Below are 22,851 nucleotides of genomic sequence, written 5' to 3'. Positions count from 1 at the left end.
AAACACTCCCAGATGGGCTATATAAATTGATCATCTACAAAACATTTATGCAAAGAAAAATCTAGCGTACAATATCCCTTTTAAGGCTTCTAAAATATTGATCTGTGGCCTCCATGTGTTAAGAGGTTGTTCATCACTGTTGTAGAGAAAAGCTCTATATAAATAATAAGTGTAATTGGTAGTGGGCAAAAGGTAGCTCATGAGTGCATACAGCCAAAGGACGCTTCCATGACGGCCTCTATCCTCTCTCTGAAGCAAGAAAGAATTGAATTTTTACCCAGAAAACATTTATATTCTCTATCCAAATAAGTCATCTGCCCTCTACCTTTATTTACTTTAAAAACATAACATATATTTCTTGGATGTAAACACTTGCAATGCTTTATTTTCCACCATTAAACATTTTACAAGGAGATTAAATGTTCGGTTTACTGTCCCTTCAGTGGGGACAGTGTAGGGTAGGATTTATTTTTCTCTAATAACATCTTGCTGTTCCCTGTCTAGCATTTACATTTTATTTCATTAACAAAAAAAAAATGCAAAGCTTTATCTGTATTTTCAGATGCGGCATCTCATATGTGACATTTAGGAAATTTGTACTTGAACTAAATGTTGATATGTTTTATTCTTTAGAGGGAAGAAACGGTACTCAATGAATAGGAAATAAATTCCCGGAAATATTGTCAGCCAGAAAACCCATCTGTGGTCTAACCCTATGACAATTAACCTAGCAACAATTGCAGTGACACCAACACAGCTTAGTTTGCCAAAGAACTAGATGCTGCTTCTGATGGTTATCTTGTTCATCATTATGAACTTGTTCTACTATTGATAGTCTAAGTGGTGGGGTGTTATGTAGAAATTACTTGTAACCAGCTTCAACTTTTAAATGTCAGGTGTCGTATCAAGTAAAATAAATTAACAAAAAAAGTGATACATTAGATTTATAATGATCTGGTTATGTTTGACATTGCTAAAATAAAGAATAGGTTAGAAATGGCGGTAAAAGTTTGACATGGAAATAAATTACTGAAAAAAGATGGACATTTAGGAAACGAGAGAGATGAAAATGATTCAGCATGTAGATAAAGAATCTGTATCCAGGCAGTCTTGGAAATGGACACATCTGTAGTGTCTGAAATGTAAAGGGACATAAAACTCAAATTGAATTTTATTGTGAATTTTGCCAATATTTAGCGGTCTTCTTTTATAAAAAAAAAATTCACCATTTTCCTGTAATGTAAAGGGACCATAAGTCAAAATTAAACTTTTATGGTTCAGATAGAGCATGCAATTTTAAACAACTTTACTGCCTGCTACATAACCATATTTCTGGCTATACTCACATTTTCATATAATTGCATGTAATAGACACTACTATAAAGAAGAATATGCACAGATACTGATCTAAAAATAGACTATAAAACCTTTTAAAAACTTACTTAGAAGCTCCTAGTTTAGCTCTGTTGATAATGTTAGGCCAGGACACCCAGTGACAGTGGCTAGTAAATCAGGATGAATAGACACTCCCCCCTCCCCTGCATATGAAAAGACCCATTTGACAAACAGGAGCAAGCTTGAATCTGTAGACATCAGTATACATCCTAAAACTTTGGGGCTTGGTTAGGATTCTGAAAATCAGCACAATGTTATTTAAAAATAAGCAAAACTATACATTGTTACAAAAACACCCCCAGGTGGGCTATATAAATGGATCATCTACAAAACATTTATGTAAAGAAAAACCCAACATGTTTCTTTTGTGACTCACATAGAAACATCGTTTGTAACGGCAGATAAGTAAATATTGGACAGGCTTGTTGGGCCTGTGGTTCTTAAGTATAAACTTATCTAGTTCATAGGATAGCTTAATGCTTATCCCAGGCATTCTTTAAGTTCCCCACCGTGTTTGTCATTACCAACTCTTGTGGAAGTTTATTCCATGAATCAATCACCCTTTCTGTGTTTGATTTTATACAGCTCTATAATTTACTTCCATTAAACTATTTGCTTCATTCTCCATTATTAAAAAGAATACCTAGTTAGGCTCAGGAGCAGCATTGCACTGCTGGGAGCTAGCTTCTGATTGGTGGCTGCTCATATAGGTATCTTGCCATTGGCTTACAGATAGCTCCCAGTAGTGCATTGTTACTCCTTTAAAAAAGAATACGAAGACAATGAAGCAAGTTTCATAATAAAAGAAAATAGAAAAGTTGTTTAAAATTGTATGCTCTACCTGAACCATGAAACAAAAAAAATGGTCTTTCAAATCACGTTAAACATTTTATGTTACATAATCTAAAATTGTTTCATTAATTTACCTTAATCTAAACTTTTCAGGGAAGCACAGCTGGAGACTGGGGGTACATTCCACTGCACTGCATCATCTTTAGTAGTTTTTTTTTTTTCTGGCTAATGTCAGGTCCCTAAAGGGGCATTAAATATGACTTTGAGGCATCATCAATTGAATATTATAAAGCAAGGGGAAGAAAATGGCACTATAAAGTTGTTGTTTTTTAATTGAGGTTACATTTATATAGACACTGAAAAAAAGGTTGATATATAAAATATGGTAAAATAATATAATGTCTGTCACTACAATACACATATAAACATGTGCATATCTATGTCCGCATAAGCCACTAGCTGTGCATAAAAAGGTGAACAGCCATATTGGCTATAGTAAAATAAAGCTCTAAAACATCATTATAGTTATATACTTAAAGTGAAGGTCAATTTTCATCAATGAGTGCCCGGTTTTTAAAAATACTTTTAAAAACAGGGGCACTTTCATTGATGAAAATTAACATTGCACTGGATTTGAAGAAATACTTACCTTTTACTCGTGCAATGCCGGATCGACGATCCCCCTCCTTCTTCTTCCTGCTGTAGACCACAGCAATGACAAAACTGTCTTCCTCCAATCACAGCCAGGCATCACGAGCAGGACGCTCTGGGGTGCAAGCCATGATTGGAGGAAGACTTTTTTCGTCATTTCTGACGTCAGTACAGAGGAACTGAGGCTGAGATCGGCGATCCGGCATTGCAGGAGTAAAAGGTAAGTATTTCTTCAAATCCAGTGCAATGTTAATTTTCATCAATGAAAGTGCCCCTGTTTTTAAAAGTATTTTTAAAAACTGGGCACTCATTGATGAAAATTGAACTTCACTTTAAAGTTGCTTCTTAATAGAATAATTTGCTGTGATGACACCACAATGTGGAAAACAGCCACCTCCGATACAAAGTGTTGCATAAAAACTGTGAAAAAAGTAACTTATTTTTATAGTATAGATAAGGTACCTATAACCCTGTTAGAATATAAACGGTCACTCATGGACCTAGATTAACCTAGTAAACTTTAAATGGTGGCAGGATTTGTCTTATTTGTTACGCACATGTGCGATCTGTGACAGTCATCCTGAAAATGTGTATAGCTAAACTATCAGGGCTACTAATAAGCTAGAAAAACTATTAAATCTAAATATATTGCTACAGCTATGATGTGATAGCACCTTGTTAACATAGTGATCTACACTATATATACTATATATACAAGAGCTACCATAGTGATTGAGGCATGATATAAATTGTAGTATGTGCACAGTAAAGTCACCTCCATCAAATATGTATATTTACTATGCCATTTAAGTTCTAATTCCTACTTATCTTATGTATAGTCAGTTAGTATACTAACAAATATGTGAGCATAGTTAAAAAAACAGTCAGGACTTTAGGAGGTTAGGACTAATTAAACTGTATGATCTAGTAAGTATTGGCATTTATACAATAGGCATCCGTGATGATGTTTTGTGACAGAGCCTGCAACACTATGCAGGACTGTATACTAATTCTATTAACTCACTTAGGTAAGAAACTGCTAATGAGACAGTGGGTTAAATTCCTGCTCTGTACAATCCTACTGAACGCTCAGCCTATATCATCAATCCCAGGCAGACTACTAGCACTGAAATGGTAGCAATGAAAAGCTATACTGATATTGGGCAGAATTCTTTAGGAATATGGATGAAATCTATGTAAAGAGGATCTGTGACTTACTAAAATAACACCTAGTAAGGGCTACTTATATACCCAATAAACTTACTATATCACGGTATATCATATATGAGTGCAAATCTTCATCCAGCTTCTCATGTATGGAAATAGACTAGAGGAGAGCACACTGCAGAAAAGGCTAGTAGGCACAATAGAGACCTATCAAGGTCTAAGCCATAAATCAATCTCTAATATTCCCCCCAAAAATGTAATTCACTGTGGAAAGGCACTGTAACGTAAAGGGACAGTATACACCATTTTACATAGAATTGCATGTAATAGACACTACTATAAAGAAGAATATGCACAGATACTGATCTATAAATCCAATATAAACCTTTTAAAAACTTACTTAGAAGCCCCCAGTTTAGCACTGTTGAAAAGGTTAGGATGTCCGCCCACTAAAATGGTCTGGAAAGCAAAAAGAGCAGACCCCCCCTCCCCTGCATATGAAAAGACCCTTTACACAAACAGGAGCAAACTGGAGTAGGTAGACAACGGTCTTCTTCTAAAAACTTTGGGGTTTGGTTAGGAGTTTGTAAATCAGCACAATGTTATAAAAAAAATAAGCAAAACTATACATTAAAAAATAAATGGGCAATATAAATGGATCATCTACAAAACATTTATGCAAAGAAAATCTAGTGTATAATGTCCTTTTTAAAGGGATGGTTAAGTCCTAATTAGATTCACAGAGCATGCCATTTTAAACGGTTTTCCAGTTTACTTCTATTATTCAATTTGCTTCCTTCTCTTGTTATCTTTTGTTAAATGGTTTATCTAGGTAAGCTCAGGAGCAGCAAAGCACATGGGTGCTAGCTGCTGATTGGTGGCTGCATATATATACCTATTGCCATTGGCTCACCCATGTGTTCAGTTAGCAACCAGTAGTGCATTGCTGCTCCTTAAACAAATGATAACAAGAGAATGAAGCAAATTTGATTAAAGAAGTAAAGTTGTTTAAAATGGTATGTTCTACCTAAATAATGAAATATTTTTGGGGAGGTTTCATGTCCCTGTAAATGTGTTTTATTTTTCATATAAGCACAATTATCTGCCCCTAGAGTATATCACATTCCTATTTCTATAGGAAGAAGTAAGCTACTTGCTATTTGCTGTGTGATAAATGTCAGTGATGTAAGATAAGGGAACATTTACCAGCACTAAACAATCTCTCTGATCGTGCCTCTAAGCTACACTGACAAGGGGTTACACAGCAGGGTGCTAGATGCGTAAGGGCTGTAAAACATAAAAAGATACAAGATTGTGTATAAAAAATATGCTGTCATAATAATTCAAGTTAATTTGTTTTAGCTTTGGTAGTTTTCCTAATGTTATTGTCCCTTTTTAAAACAATTTATTGAAGCTATATACTTTATTGAAAAATATGAATGATTAGGTTGTCTGTAACATAGAATAGTGGCACATTAGCCATATTGCTTGTATCATGATTTAATTTCAGCCTTATTTCAGTATAAAATAAATGTGCTTCTAGAAGGGAGTTGACTAAAAACCTGCTGCTTCAGTGGAAAATGTTGTGCACCTGTAACTTTGAATGGTTTGCAAAAGTACATTTGTCTTGTAGTGTTCTTTTTTTTTTTTTTTAATGTATTTGGTGCAGGCATATACTGAAACATGCACATTAAAGGGACAGAAATATCTGCAATGCATTTGTAGCATTGCTCCTTTTTATGCATATTAAAATAATTTTTGAGGCTCCTCCTGCATGGAATCAGCTATTCATGGATTTTGATCATTTTAGGAAATATTGCAGCACATCACAATAATTTAATTAAAATTGAAACAATAATGATTTCCAGTCATATAATAATGGGAAACTTTTCCTGCTCTGGAAAATGTGCTTTTGTTGTTAGCGTCAACATTTTTAGAAATTTCGTCCCCATCACTCTACAGAGACAGCAATTGTCAAGGTTACCAACGACCTACTTACAGCAAAATCCAAAGGCCACTTCTCTCTGCTTTATCCTCCTTGACCTGTCTGCAGCCTTTGACACTGTTGACCACCCTCTTCTGCTCCAAACCCTCCAATCCTTCGACATCTGCAACACAGCTCTCTCGTGGTTCTCTTCCTATCTGACTAACCGTACATTTAGTGTAGCCTTCCCTGGAGCATCCTCTGCCCCGTTACCACATTCTGTTGGGGTACCTCAAGGCTCTGTCCTCGTCCCCTTCTCTTTTCAATCTACACGTCATCATTAGGTTCCTTAATTAAGTCCCATGGGTTTCAATATCATTTGTATGTCGATGACACCCAAATCTACCTCTCTGCACCAGACCTACCTTCCTTACTAACCCGTGTCACTAACTGTCTTTCTCATATCTCATCTTGGATGTCCTCTCACTACCTTAAGCTAAATCTTATATACTCCTTATATTTTTCCTCCTTCTTCCAATGTCTCCACCCCCAAAATTTCTATAACTGTTGATAATTCCATCATTACCCCTACCCCGCATGCCCGATGTCTTGGGGTCACACTTGACTCAGATCTTTCCTTCACTCCTCACATTCAGTCCTTGGCTAAAGCCTGCCGCTTCCACCTTAAAAACATCTCTAAAATTAGACATTTCCTTACACAAGATACAACTGAGATTTTAATCCACTCTCTCATCCTTTCCCACCTCGACTACTGCAACTCCGTCCTCTCTGGTCTACCTAGCTGCTGCATATCTCCTGTACAATCCATTATGAATGCCTCTGCCAGGCTCATCTTCCTTACTCGTCACTTTTCATCTGCTGCACCTCTCTGCCAATACCTTCACTGGCTTCCTCTTGCCTCTAGGATTAAACACAAAATCCTCAATCTGACATACAAATCTCTCAACTGCACTGCTCCCCCCTACATTTCAGAACTTGTCTCCAGATACTCTCCCTCCTGTTCCCTTCGATCAGCTCAGGATCTCCTCCTCTCCTCCTCTCTTGTTACTTCTTCACATTCCCATTTACAGGACTTCTCCAGACTGGCCCCCATCTTGTGGAACTCCCTGACTCGCTCCACAAGACTCTCCCCTAGTTTTAACAGCTTCAAGCGCTCCCTAAAAACTCTACTATTCAGGGATGCTTACAACCAACACTAACCTTTCCTAACTCCATTGCTTTCCCCTTGAACCCCTTAGAATGTAAGCCTATAAGCCCAGCTGTTTGCAGATCGCCTTCATAAGAGCTGACTACAATAGTGAAACTCTCGGCAGGGCCCTCTACCCACTTGATCCCTACAAAAGCTATCCTGTATACTGACTATGTTTACAGCGCTGCAGAATCTGTTGGCGCTCTACAAATACCTGATGATAATAATAATAATAGAAACATCAATTATCTTCCCTGCGCAAAAACGTTATAACAAGTAGGGGTCGCTGTGTGTACTTATCTTACCTCCAGGGTTCTTCTCTTTTATTATTGATTTATTTTTACTACTAAACACAAGGACACCAAACAGACTTTTTATCATAGTTCACATAACAAACAATTGGATTCAACTTTAATTTTGGTTAAACATTTAACAACTATTGCAATTTAAGAAGATTTGTTGTGAATACAAATTAGCAGCAAATTGTGTTAGTGTCTGAAAGTTGTTGGTAAAATTATATTTTTTTTCAGTTGTTACACTCTTCATTGAAAAAGGTAGTTACAATGTTTAAACAAATTCAAAATGGCTGTATAATTTACTAATGACATATGCATATTGTGGTATATTTACTGTATAATTTGTTTTTATTCTGTTGGATCACTCTATGTTAGCATTCATGTCAGCTAGAATATGCAATATACAGACATCCCAACTCTCCATGCAGTTCAGGGAGTCTCCCTGATAGTAATAGCGGCTCCGTGATGCCAGCAAATGGAATGCAATCTCCCTGAAACTCCAAGTACCATGATCCAATGTGGCCCAAATCCGGAAAAGTGTTTCTTTAAAGGGACAGTTTACTCAAAAATTTTCTCCCCTTTAATTTGTTCCCAATGATCCACTTTACCTGCTGGAGTGTATTAAATTGTTTACAAGTAGCTCCTTTACCCTTATATTGGCATTTGAAATTGTTAATTTAGCATGTGGTATCCCCACCTATTCTGAAAGTTTGTGGCCGTGCGTACCAGCTATAGATAAGCTTTGTAAACACAGCCAGCAGAAGAAATTACACTCCCAGTGTGATAAAACAGATATAAGGTAATAAAATGTTGATTTTCCATTGTTCTCTCAAAGTATTGGTGATTGTTTTAAGGACAGATATAAGATAAAGAAGCAGATATATTTACACAATGTGATACAGTAATGAGATCTGATTATACCTACAAGCTCAACCTATTTTATTAGACTGTGGCTTCAAAACACAAAATCAGAGCTTTAATATACAGAAATAAACCTTAAAAACTAATTTTCATACATTTTTTACTCTGCAGTTGGTAAAAAAAGCAATTGTAAACACATTAAAGGAAAAACTATTTTACAGTATACTGTCCCTTTAAGGAATGCCTTTAGTTGCTGGGACGTTAAAGAACCCTCAAAGCATGCATCAGTAACCAAAAAGCCCCCCACTGATTTTAATAAAATAAAGCACAAATACTACCTTATTTACTGCACGTAATTAAACTTCGTATTAAAAATATTTAAGCATTCAACAAGCGTACAATCACAGGAAAATAGGTTTGTTGTAATGTGGTTAAGCAATAAAGCTACTTTAATGATAAGTCTATCTTATTTAGGGTTTCAAGGTGTCCAATATATAACTGCGAGGGGGGCGGCGCAGTAGCGGGTGAAGTCACCTCCCTGAAATGAGTTTTTGCAGGTTGGGATGTCTGAATATATACTGTCCAAAAAAACACATTTGTATTTAATATACTGCTAAATACAGTAACACACAACAGTGAGAAATCATCTTTCAGTTATTTTCCTGGAAATCCCTCAGATTGAAATCAAAGGGGACATAAAATCAGCCCATTGATTGAAGTGTTTGTTTAAAGCATGTTGAGAGCTTGGTTCTAAATAACTTATCTATTTTATATATATTTTAATGTAAATATTTTCATGTTTTTTTGTAGGTCTGATTTTACAATGCTCTCTGTAACTTAGAATTGAAATATGCTCTCAGTTCTTATGTGGTTTTAACATCAATCTTAATTGATTCTTTGCCATCTTAGTGTTTGATCTTTCATATTGATCTTTGTGAACCTTAAATAACTTGTCATTTGTCCTTTGTCCATTGTATATTTGAAGGCTAAACAGTGTTGGGAAGGCATGGCCTCACATCAATGGGATCATAATCCTGTTCAGCCCAAAACGTCTTATCTCACAATAGAATTAATCAACTGCTTCCCAAGGCCCATGCAATCCGTGTGTAGGAGGAATGACTGAAATGCGTTAAAATAGTAATGTAAGCTGCATTTGCCTAAAGAAAATGAATGTGAATGAGTATATGCTAATGTTGTACTGCATTCTGAGACATTTTAGTGGTATTATTTGTTCTATACGAATAGCATCGATCTCTGTTTACATCAATCTGTTTGCAGCAACAATGTTTTTTATTTATTTTTAACTAATTTTTATTTGGGGTTCATGGTAGTTCTTACTAAAACATGAAGCTTGGGTATATGCGTGGGGATTATTATTATTATTTTTTTTATTATTGTTTTGTGAAACATACAGCAGCAGGGTAGTCAGTAAGACTGATTTTAAATTGATTTAAATCATGGTTTTCATTTTTAGAATAATACGTTTTCGGATTCTTTTTCCAGTTATATCAGACCATTACTGATTTGGTTATATATCATTAGATATGCATAGATAGATCTCTGAAATGAATAAAAAGATTGGGAGATGAACGATCTCTAGTTTAAATGGTTAAAGGGACACTGAACACAAATTTTTTATTTCATGATTCAGATAGAGCATGACATTTTAAGCAACTTTCTAATTTACTCCTATTATCAAATTTTCTTTATTCTCTTGGTATCTTTATTTGAAATGCAAGAATGTAAGTTTAGATGCCGGACCATTTCTGATGAACAACCTGGGTTTTCCTTGCTGATTGGTGGATAAATTCATCCACCAATAAAAAGTGCTGTCCAGAATGCTGAACCAAGAAAAAAAAAAGCTTAGATGCCTTCTTTTTCAAATAAAGATAGCAAGAGAACGAAGAAAATTTGATAATAGGAGTAAATTAGGAAGTTGCTTAAAATTGCATGCTCTGTCTTAATCACGAAAGAAAACATTTGGGTTTAACCATTCATATTTGTTCAACTTTTCACCTGTACTTTATTGGAAGAAGAAAAAGAATGATTACATTAATAACAAGTGAAATAGTTTTATTTAACTACAACAATAACATTTTTTATTTGTAATGTTTGCCCTTCCTCACACTTAGGTCCTTGTGCTGATCTATTCCACTTCAAACAATCTTCTATTCAGTGAGCTTCTTGAAACATATTATTCGTTGATACTGTGTACATAAATTTGCAGGGGAGCAATGGCATTAAAGGGACAGTGAAGTCTAAATTAAACTTTCATGATTCAGAAAGAACATGCAGTTTTACAATTGCCTTCTCTTACCTAATTTACTTTGTTCTCTTGGTATCCATTATTTAAAAGCTTGTATAGGTAGGCTCAGAAGCAATGCACTACTGTAAGCTAGCTGCTTGTCACTGTCTCATCCACTTTATTCAGCTAGACCCCAGTAGAGCATTGCTCTCTTTCAACAAAGGATTCCAAGAGAATGAAGCAAATCTGATAATAGAAGTAAATCTGAAATCTGAAAAATTGTATGCTCTATCTGAAACCCAAAATTTATCTTTCATGATTATGTCCGTTACTCTGTTTAAAGGGACAGTATACACCAATTTTAATTTAACTGCATGTAATAGATACTACTATAAAGAATAATATGCACAGATACTGATATATAAATGCAGTATAAAACCATTTAAAAACTTACTTAGAAGCTTACAGTTTAGTTCTGTTTAAAAGGTTACTGGAACACCCACTGCAAGTGTGAAATATCAGACCCCCCCCTCCCCCTTCCTTTGCATATGAAAAGTACCTTTACACAAACAGAAGCAAGCTGGAGTAGGTATACGTCGATATTCTCCTAAAACCTTGGGGCTTGGTAAAGAGTCTGAAAATCAGAGCAATTTTATTTAAAATTAAGCAAAACTATCCATTAAAAAAAAAAATTGATGGGCTATATAAATAGATCATGTACAAAACATTATGCAAAGAAAAAACGAGTGTATAATGACACAATAGCTAGAGAAAGTGTCCAAAATAATCTGACAGAAATCTTTGGGAGATCATGACATTGTGAATGGACTAATAGAATTAATTTACCAAAAAAAAAAGCAAAAAAAACATTACCGCCATGAATATTCAGCTTCTTGCTATATAATTAAAAACAAATCTATGGGGCATGTTTATCAAGCTCCGTATGGTTTCAGACATCGCCAGAAATCAACGATTGGATTGATTGACACCCCCTGCTTTGGCCGATTGGTCGCGAATCTGCAGGAGGCAGCATTGCACCAGCAGATCACAAGAACTGCTGGTGCAATGATAAATGCCGAGAGCGTATGCAATATCGGATCATGTCCGCTCGCACAATGATAATTCGGCCCCTATCTCTCAGGATGAATAACCTTTGGATTATAATATATCTTAAATAGAAACTATCTTTAGATAGATTTTTTTTTTCCTGAAAAAGCATTTTATTTAAAAAAAATCATATTTAAAAAAATGATTTTTATCCACCCTGCACAGCAGTGACTTGCCTAACTGTAGTGAATTTTTATAATCTAGAATGTGTGTACATTTTGGTTTTGGTTATGTAATTGTCTGTGTTTGGCTAATGAAATATTGCCAAAAAAACTCTCAGTAAATTTTGAACAAACCAATCTTTTTGTTGTGAATGATTGTGAATAAAACTAATAAAACTGTATTGAAATAGCATCCTTTATTAAAGGGACGTCAAAATTAAGCTTTCATGATTGTTTTGTTCTCTTGGTATTCTTTGTTGAAAGCTAAAGCTAGGTAGGCTTATATGCTGTAATTTCTAAGTCCTTGAAGGCCACCTTATAATCTTAGTGCATTTTGACAGTTTTTCACAGCAGACAGTGCTAGCTCATGTGTGGCATATAAATAACATTATGCTCACTCCGGTGGAGTTATTTATGAGTCATTATTGATTGGTTAAAATGCAAGTTTGTAAAATACACTGAGATAATGGGGCAGTCTGCAGAGGCTTAGATACAAGATAATCACAGAGGTAAAAAGTGTATGAATATAACCATGTTGGTTATGCAAAACTGGGGAATGGGTAATAAAGGGATTGTCTATCTTTTTAAACCATGAACATTTTCAAGTAGACTGCCCCTTTTAATGTGAGGATGAAAATGTATATAAAACCCAACCATCACTGTGTAATACATTAAAATGTAACAGTTCTTTAATTACTTTAATGGATCAAAAATACATTATACCAACATTTGTTCTGCTATCAGGGATTCCATACACTAAAATTATTTTTAAATCCCAATAAACCGCTATAAATTGAGTAGCTGCCTTACTAAACAATATTTTTGATTTTCAAAGTAAACTTGAGAACTAAAAGTTGACTTATAGGTCAGATAAACTCTAGAGTGATTTTTTTTTTTTTTTTTTGTTTAAATTGAACTTGAAAAAAAAAGTCTGTAAATCTACCGTTTTGCAATTAACGTTCATAGTGTATTGTATTTTCCATGGACATGTGCTTCCATGATTTGTATGATAAGAAATGCTTCTCATCTTTGATCTATTTTACTTCAGAGGGATTCATATTTTTGTTTTGTCCTTTGATTCCTGGGAATAGTTTTACTATATTGTGCCCTATTTTTTAAAGGGCCATTATAGTGGGGGAAAAACACATAAAAAACATATTTGTCAGAACATGTAATTTTTGGGAATTGTAATCCTTAACCACCAGACCTTGTTTACCTATTTGTCTCTAAAATATATATATTTTACACCGATTAAAGGGACAGTCTACACTAAAATTGTCATTGTTTAAAAAGAAAATGCCTTTACTACCCACTCCCCAGCATTGCACAACCAACATTGTTACATGAATACACTTTATAATATTTAAACATCTAAATTTCTGCCTGTTTCTAATCCACTATAGACAGCTTTTTTATTTGCTTTTCACAACAGGAGAGTGTTAGTTCATGTGGGCCATATAGATAACATTGTGCTCACGCCCAAGGAGTTATTTAAGATTTAGCACAACACAGTACTAAATGGCTAACATGCAAGTCAATAGATAATACATATAGTCGTGATCAGGGGCAGTCTGCAGAGGCTTTGATATAAGGTAATCACAGAGGTAAAAAGTATATTAATATAACGTTTGTTATGCAAAACTGGGGAATGAGTAATAAAGGGATTATCTATCTTTTAAAACAATAAAAATTCTATTGTAGACTGTCCCTTTAATATAATGTGTGTGTGCATTCCAATCCTTTTTAAGCATCAAACTTGGTAAATTATAATATTTATGTGACCTAGTAGTGTCCAGTCCCATCCATATATGCACTGTTTGGGTGCATGACATCTTGGTGTCTATAAAGGGATAGGGAAGTGCAAATATAAAATGGTCTAAAATGTTAAAGGATTTTTATTATTGGTCTGTCACTTGTATATAACTAAGTATGTAAGCCCTGTATATTGATTAAACACATTTAGTTAAAGTCAGCACCTGAGCAGTGATGCAGTACGGCGAGATAACTGAACATATCTGGCAAATCGATGTCAAGAGACAAATGTATATAGCCACCAATCACCAGCTAGTTCCCAGTAGTGTAGATATGTATATGTATATATATATATATATATATATATATATATATATATATATGTATGTATATATATATATATATATATATATATATATATATATATATATATATATATATATATATATATATATATTAACAAAGGATATCTAAAGAACAAAGTAAAATAGAAGTTAAAGGGACATAATACTCATATGCTAAATCACTTGAAACTGATGCAGTATAACTGTAAAAAGTTGACCGGAAAATATCACCTGAGCATCTCTATGTAAAAAAGGAAGATATTTTACCTCACAATCTCCTCGGCTCAGCAGCGTAAGTTCTGTGTAAAAAGTTATACTCGGCTGCTCCCAGCTGCAGGTAAAAATAAAAAAAAAAAATGAAGAAATGAACAGCATCCAATCAGCATCAGCAGTGCTGAGGTCATGAACTCTTACTGTGATCTCATGAGATTTGACTTAACTCTCATGAGATTTCATAGAAAGCTTCCTTTACCTGATTGGTGAAATAATATGAGAGTTCACGAGGCTCATCCTTTCAGCTGTCTCAGGACAGACACACTAAAATGCTGCTTAGAAATCCTTTACAATGGGAGGTGGCTACTGAGGAACTTTTGAGGTAAAATATCTTTCTTTTTTACATAGAGATGTTCAGGAGATATTTTCTAGTCAGCTCTTTACAGCTATGCTGCATCACTTTCAAGCGTTTAAACATTTGGGTATTATGGCCCTTTAATTTAAAAATGTCTTAAAATTGCATGCTCTGTCTGAAGTATCCAAGTTTAATTTTGACTTTCCTATCCCTTTAATAAGTATGCAGGAATGGTATTTGTAGTTTTGCATGTGGTTCTATTTTTAGATGCAGTAAAAAATGTCATACTAGTTTTAGATTTCATGTAACTTTGAGAAAATGACAAGACTGGGTGAGTTGTTAATCTAAAAGCATATGGGGACCTTAAATTACTACATTGACTTTTCTACTTTTATGGCAAGCTGCTTTGTTAGAATAACCAGTTACATTCAGGAACTTTTTAACCAATTTCAAGCCAAACAGATTTTTATTTTGATGGCTATATAGCATGTGTAACAAGCTACAGAGGAGGTTAATTTAGCTCATAGTCGGATGTAAAAAAAAGATATAACCAACGTTTCCCAATCACGTTATTCTATTCCTTTTCATAAGCATTAAAGGGATATTAAAATTAAAATTGTATTCCCCCCCCAATAAATGTTTAATTAACCATAATAATAAAAGAAAAAGCTTTGCAATGTCCTTTCATTATTTAGTGTGCATGTTTTTACTGTCAAGAAAAGGCCGTAGACAGATATGCTGGTGTCTCGCGACCAGTGGCCAAGGTCGTGGGCCACGGTTTAGCATTTTATAGGCCAGGTTTTCATTATAGCTAAACAAAAGCATAGGTGAAATAATCAGCTGATCAGTAACCCTGGTTACTAACCTGCTCTCACCCATCAGCTGATTATTTCACCTGTGCTCTAGTTCAGCTATCAGGGAAACCTGGCCTGTTGGGGGTACTTGAGGACCGCGGTTGAGAAACACTGTTATACATCATTACATGTTTACCTTGTTTTAAATGACATTCCTTATATCTCTTTCAAGACAATGTGTGATTTATAGTTCAGTTAATGCAGGTGTCCTCCTTGATTCATTTTACAAGTGCAGGTAAGCTTCCTCTAGCAGCTTTATTACTTGCAGATAAAGATACGGACAAGTCCTTATTTGTTTTTCTATAAAGAAAAAAAAGTACTTGCTTATTACCTCTTTAGGATTGCTTTGGTTACCTAAATTTGAAATGTTTGCTTTAATCCATTTCTTCATAGAGAGACTGTACAGAATTATTATTATTTTGCTGTCAGATTACATACATTTCACATATTTGTATGTAAAAGTGATAAGGCATGGTGTGGCCTAGTATATTTTATTGTATTATTGTTTCTTTTTTCAATATCTTAAAGTCTAAGTCATTTATAAATAAGTCTAATAAGAGTCGCTAACAGTAAAAGGTTCATATATGGCCTTTAAATACCCCTATGTTTGCAGAAACTATCTTGAGTTAGAGGTCTAAGAGAGCCCTCTACCTCTGAATTCTGAAGGGGGAAAATTGGGCATTGCTTCTACATTGTGAAATTGAAAGAAAACTGTTTTTCCTCCAGCGGTAACCTGACTTGCGCAAAAAGTTGAAGATCACATTCCCCCATAGAAGTCAATAGAGAAAACATTTGAGCAAAAACCCCACTCTCGTGCATAAACGCCATCACATGGTGCTCTGACAAAATGCTGACAGACATTTGACCGACAACATTCTGTCCGATGGACAGAATGCTGAAGCATGTTCCGAGTTCGGCCGAGGGCAGATACACTCCGGTTCTAATCAGAGCCTCGGGCGCCGCAACCGCCTCTGGAAACCTAACCATGGGTGTCAGCTTGCACGTCTTGTAATTCCCTGTCTTTTAAATTATCTATCTATCGAATCTATCTTTTTATATATCTATCTATTGAATCTATCAAATTTATCTATCTATCTATTGCATCTATTTATCTATCCTATCTATCTATCTGTCTCGTAGCCGGACTGTTATCTGGCAGCCACTTGTGTGTCAGATTATTATCCATCGGCCAAATGTCTGTCTGCCAAATATCTGTCGGCCAAATGTCCATCGGCTAACAGTCCGGCCACGCCATCACAAATTCTCAATAGTGCTAACCCGATATGAAAATATGAATATTTTTTTTCCCCAATGTTCTTTACATAACGTAACAAAGAATACCAAGAAATAAAGCAAATTAGATAACAGAAGTAAATTAGAAAGTTGTTTAAAGTGAATGTCAATTTAGATGAATCAGTGCCCGGTTTTTAATAATCCTATTAAAAACAAGGGCACTTTAATTCATCAAAATTAGCATTTCACTCGTTTTCTTCAAATACTTACCTTTTAATCCTTACAGCCGCTGCAGCGCTTCCGTCGCAAGCCCTCTTCACGGGTCCAAAATGAAGAATCCGGCTTCCTCCAATCACAGCGTTGCCTCAGGCCATGATTTCCCGTGATTGGAGGATAACCGTTGCGTCATTTCTGACGTATGAAGAGGCTTCCGACGACCAGGGGAATCGCTGGTGCGGCTGTGAAGATTGAAAGGTAAGTATTTGAAGAAAACGAGTGAAATGTTAATTTTGATGAATTAAAGTGCCCTTGTTTTTAATAGGATTATTAAAAACCGGGCACCAATTCATCTAAATTGACATTCACTCTCCATGGACTGATAAATCAATGCCATCACCTCAACATGCTTCCACATTCTCCACCTGCTACAAAAAAATCTTCAAGTGGATCCCTACCGAAACCAAGAAAACAGTCACCCACGCCCTCGTCAGCGGCCGGTTGGACTACGGCAAGGCACTCTACGCCGGCTTCACCATCAAACTCCAAAAGAGACTCCAACGTATCCAGAACACCTCAACAAGACTCAGCCTCAACATCCCTCGCCAATGCCACATCACAGAACACCTAAGGAACCTTCACTGGCTCCCCATCAACAAGAGAATCACCTTCAAGCTACGTCAACCACCGCATAAATTTCTACTCCCCCGCCAGACAACTCCGATCGGCCGACCAAGCACTCGCAGTCATCCCCCGCATCAGCAAATTCACAGCGGGTGAAAGATCCTTCTCCCACATGGCAGCAAAGACATGGAACACCCTCCTGCTGCACCTCAGACAATCCACCTCCCTTACAAAGTTCAGAAAGGACCTCAAAACCTGGCTCTTCGACAGAACGCCCATCCCCTCCCCCTCCTCTTATCTGCTTTCCCTTAATGCCATGAGACCCTCACAGGTGATTAGTTTGCGCTCTTTAAGTACCCAATAGATAGATAGATAGATAGATAGATGTGACATTAATTCTCTACAGCAAGGTGGTTCATGCCCTTCTACACAAGGAATGACTCCACCAGTAAGCAGGTGATAGTACTTTAAAACAGGAGATGACTGATACTTGGTGCCACAGAGACTGACTCCTAATTATCCTACAATCCTGTCAAAACAAACTGCACAACATTTCCTTTGCATATGACAGTGTTTGATGAATATGTTAAAAAATTAGGAGCCAATAAGAATATTTAGGAGCCAGGCATATTTTTTAGGAGCCAAACAGTTGGATTTGTATATAGCTATATGGATAATAACCCAAAAAGTTAGGAGCCAGGGGTAAAATTCTAGGAGCCAGTGGCTCCCAGGCTCCTGGGTTTGTCTAGCCCTGGCATATGATGTAATAAAGTAACAAATTGATTCTGCAAAGGGATCTCAAACACCTTTTCTAGAAGATGCCAGTAGACCCTAATGCAATATGAGGTGTGCTCAGGGGGTTCGACAAACCCAGGAGCCTGGGAACCACTGGCTCCTAGAATTTTACCCCTGGATCCTAACTTTTTGGGTTATTCTCCATCTATCTATATACAAATCCAACTGTCTGGCTCCTAAAAATATGCCTGGCTCCTAAATATTCTTACTGGCTCCTAATTTTTTAACATATTTGTCAAGCACTGTTAAATCTAGACCATACATTGTCTGGGTGCAAATAGTTAACAAAGCTAAACACCAGGTTGCAAGGGGGGTTCTGGTGTGGGATTTATTTGTGTCTTTATGTATTTATTGATAAATAAACTGCCATTGGATGTTCTGAGGACAGCTGTTTCAGCTGGTTCTAGAGGTCCCTGTTTCCGGTCCAGGAGCCGTTTGGTGATCTGTGACATACTTGTCATTTATGTTTCTCAAGCTCTCTCTGATTTACTACACCGGCTACTGTAATTTATTTCACTGTGAAAAGACTTGCTCGGGCTTCAGTGAGACATATGGCTCCTAAATGAATCTACTTGAAAGTAAATATGTTAAGCTTAGAAACTGGTTGTAATCCTGAGCTCCGATTAAAAGACGCTAGGATGCTACAGGAAATGCCTCGGTTGTTTAAACATTTTGCTAATATAGTCACTCTGAAAAAAAGTGTTTTGGATGTATTAGCCTTGTCTACATAATGCTTTACAAGCCGAAGTGAACCCCACGTCAGTTTCTTTGCTGGATTATGTAAAACCACCTACAGAGCGCCTTTTAGCATTGCCACTGTTCCCTTTATAGAGTCACAGTTCTACATTACACATTTTTGACTTTTGCTAAAAATGGAAATGACACAAGCTCGGAGCTCACCATGTTGCATTTGTCTTGATAACTGAAATGATCTAAGAATAGAGTCACTCAAGAAATCTGCTGTGTTTTTGTTTTCTGGCATCACGGGCTGGTATCATAACAATAGAATGAAACCTTTTTTTCTGTGAATATAATTAAGAATCATTCTTGCTGTGTGTATACTTCTAATATGGGCTGTTGGGTAACGCTAAAACGTGAACTACACATTTTTACAAAACTAGATTGTGATGTTTTTAAAAGCAATAAAAGAAGCATTGTAGTGGAAAAAATGACAAGTTGTAAGTCATTAGACAATGTCACTTTTGCACTACTCGCTGTCAAACTCTCCCGTTGGGGGGTTAATATTAAACACGTAGGCAAAGTCCTGCTTTGAAGCCACACGCACTACAGCTCCCAAGCTTAAGTAAAAGTATTTTTTTCTGTTCAAGATCAATGACATTGACTAATCATATCTAGATTAACTCAGTCGCTAACTTTAAAAAATAAATAAATCGTCTTTTGAAGATATTTTTATATAAATTCCATTACCATTGTAAGTGCTTCCTCCACCCACCCTCTCATTTCCTGCTTTTACCCCTTAGCACATAAGAGCGGTCCAACACGCTCTTACGTGTACCTCAGTTCACGTTCTTGTCAATCTTCATTAAATTGCGCAGGCATAGAGAAGCACTGCGCCGCAGTGATACACATTGAATCAATGAAAAGACAATCCGAAAATGAATAACTCAGAATGCGTATGCGGGTGACGGGTCTCATGAGCTCGCATCTATACAGGTTGTGATTTCCGTGAGACACGCATTTGCATTTTTAATTGTGGGAGTAGAACTTGTCATTTGGGATGCCAGTGGGGGACCAATAGAAATGATTAGAAAGATATTCGTCATTTCAAAACATTTTTTTTTAAAACCAGGCAGAGTTACGGCGTGAGAAGCTATCGGTCTAAAAGGTAGAATTTTTTTGTTTACTAGTTAAGCTGTAAAAAAATGATGAATGAAGGTCTAACTAAATTTTGAAGTTATTTAAGAGTCTGCATAGAGGTACGTTTTAGTTAACTTTTCCTTTAACTCCTCTTATGATTGTCAAGGTAATGCAACTGCTGCTTATTGACTGGTTCCTGCGCTCCCTGCAACTTTAGAACTGGACTTTTTTTTAACCACTTTGTTTGGGTTAAACGCATCAGTAGTGCAAAAATGACATGTTAGTAGTTAGTAGGGTTTAATTTGAAGTTCCTGTCAGTTGGTTTTATTTGATATTGTACAGAAAATAATCCGTACATCTTTGAAGCATATTCAGTAGTATTTGCAACTATCCGACTAAAGAAGATACATGTCCCATAAAGTAATGCTGCCAATAGTCTGCTGTATATAAATTCCTAATTCTTGCACATGCTCAGTACGAGCTGGTGCCTCAGAAAGTGTGCATATAAAGATATTGTGCACATTTAGCCAATAGGAGTGTATTGAACAGTTGTTTAAAATTGGCTGCTCTATCTGAATCGTGAAAGTTTACTTTTGACTTTAGTGTTCCTTTAAAGGGATACGAAACCCAAACTTTTTTCATGATTCAGATAGAGCATGCCGTTTTAAACAACATTCTAATTTACTTCTATTATACATTTCTCTTTGTTCTGTTGGTATCTTTTGTTCAAAAACAGGGATGTATTCTTAGGAGCTGTCCCATTTCTGGAGCACAATATGACAGCAGTTTTGCAAGAATGTTATCCATTTGCAAGAGCACTATGATAGCAGCACTATTTCCTGCCATGTAGGGCTCCAGATGCCTACCTACAGTAGGTATCTCTTCAACAAAGAATATCATTGGAATAAAGCAAATTTAAAATAGACGTAAATTGGAATCTTTTTTAAATGGTATGCACTATCTGAATCACAAAGTAAAGTTTTAGAGTGTCATAGTTTAGTATCCCTGTCAAAATGTGCATAAAAAACGTTTTCCTAAACTATAAAGTTAAAAAGTGATGTAAACATGACTTGCTGTAATTTGTTAGTGCCTGTATTGTTTGTATTAATGGTCCTGGATAACATAGATATAACTATATAACAAAGTGGTTAAACACATAGGTAAAATCTGCCTTGGAAGCCACAAGCATTGCCACTTCCGAATCCTTATTGGAACATGGCCAGTGACCAATGGAGTGGGAAATGCACAGCCTGCTAATCACCAGACATGTTCTGTTTGACAGCTGCAAGTGTGAATTTACCTAGTTTTGGGGGGATGGTTAAACACGTAGGGCTAGAATACAAGTGGAACACAATTGATGTTGTATGTTGTATTATCTTGTACTGGGTTTTGCGCAAAAAATAACACTCAATCTGGTATTACAAGTGGATGGTTAAAATTGTAAACCAAAGCATCATGTGGCAGAATTAAAGAGATATATTATTATTATTATCAGTTATTTGTAGGACGCCAACAGATTCTGCAGCGTATATATATATATATATATATATATATATATATATATATATATATATATATATATATATATATATATATAGTATCTATGATGGGGTGGGACTGGAAAGTGATCATATGCATGTGTGAAGTCTTTTATGCTTACATTTTATTATGTTAATTCACGATACTGATATTTTTTTGTGCTCCATTTGTATTCTAGACCGTAGTTATGTAAAGTCAGCAGAGCAAACAATTACAAGTTCTAACAAATTAGAGCATGCACTTTTTGTATTAGACTGTTCCTTTAAGAAATTAACCACCTGTAAAATATGCACTTTTTGACTTTGAACTAAATTTGGATTTGTTGAAATTACCATTAATCATGGTTTGCCACTCCGCAATGCAGCATTTGGCAAATTTTACTTCTCTGGGAGCATGGATTTTGCTTTGGCCCCTCATTTTTTTTTATAATCTACATATATCTTTATACATGTAGGTTCCCTACTATGATCTCTGTTCCCAGTCATTTTGTAAACTGTAATTACATTTAAAATTCATGTAATGCTCAATGTACAGTGTCTGTGATTCTCACTTGGGACCTCAGCTGGGTGAATCTGAAAGCATTTGTCCAATGTCCTCAAATAGAACTTCTCTCTATGGGCCTGATGCGATAAAGCTCTCCTCTCTAGCAAGATTATCTAAGACATCCTCATTAATATTGGGAGGTTCATCAAACAATTTTGTAAAGGCACATTTTTGCTTGAGAGCTATTTATCTTGCTATGCAAAGATCTAGATGTTAAGGAGAGGTACCTAAATTACAATATTGGGCTGAAGTCAAAGATTCTCCTGCTTGGAGAGAAATTGTAGTGCAGACTTCTTAAGGGCTGAACTTACTGAATGATCAAATAATAATAAAAAATAAAATAAAACAGACCTTCAGAATGTGGGACGGACAGGGGAGTCCCCTGGGCTGAACAGGCGAGTTCCCAGTATATGTCTGAATCTCTCTAACAAGTCTTGTGAAATGCTGTAAGAATTTTAAAGAATCTGATCTAATATATACTAAACTGTAGGCAAAAGAAAATTAAATTGTAGTGAAAACATTTGTTTAATTTGTAATTGATGCAAACTAAGCCTTTATATTAGCCAAGGTGTTTTCTTGTTACCTTCTCTCTCCCCTGTAAAATTCTGTTTCCTAGAGAGCTTCATTACTTTCTATGGAATGGATCTCTCATCTCTCTGGGACTTCCAGGTTCCGCCCATTTTCTTATAGAATGTAGTGATGTCAGCCCCTGTGAGGTCTGACTACAATTTCTCTCCAAACTAGGGAATCTTTGCT

General features: G+C 35.9%; 1 protein-coding gene across 4 annotated transcripts in view; it reads left to right on the top strand.

Moving 5' to 3' along the window:
- Window positions 1-22,851, top strand: part of RBMS1 (RNA binding motif single stranded interacting protein 1) — a 285,859-nt gene that overhangs the window by 44,416 nt on the left and 218,592 nt on the right. The gene's annotated exons all lie outside the window — the stretch shown is intronic.

This window comes from Bombina bombina, chromosome 1 (genome assembly GCF_027579735.1).
Source record: "Bombina bombina isolate aBomBom1 chromosome 1, aBomBom1.pri, whole genome shotgun sequence".
Classification (NCBI taxonomy): domain Eukaryota; kingdom Metazoa; phylum Chordata; class Amphibia; order Anura; family Bombinatoridae; genus Bombina; species Bombina bombina.
The sequence above is the reverse complement of the archived record's forward strand: the minus strand, read 5'-3'. Positions and strand labels throughout refer to the sequence as shown.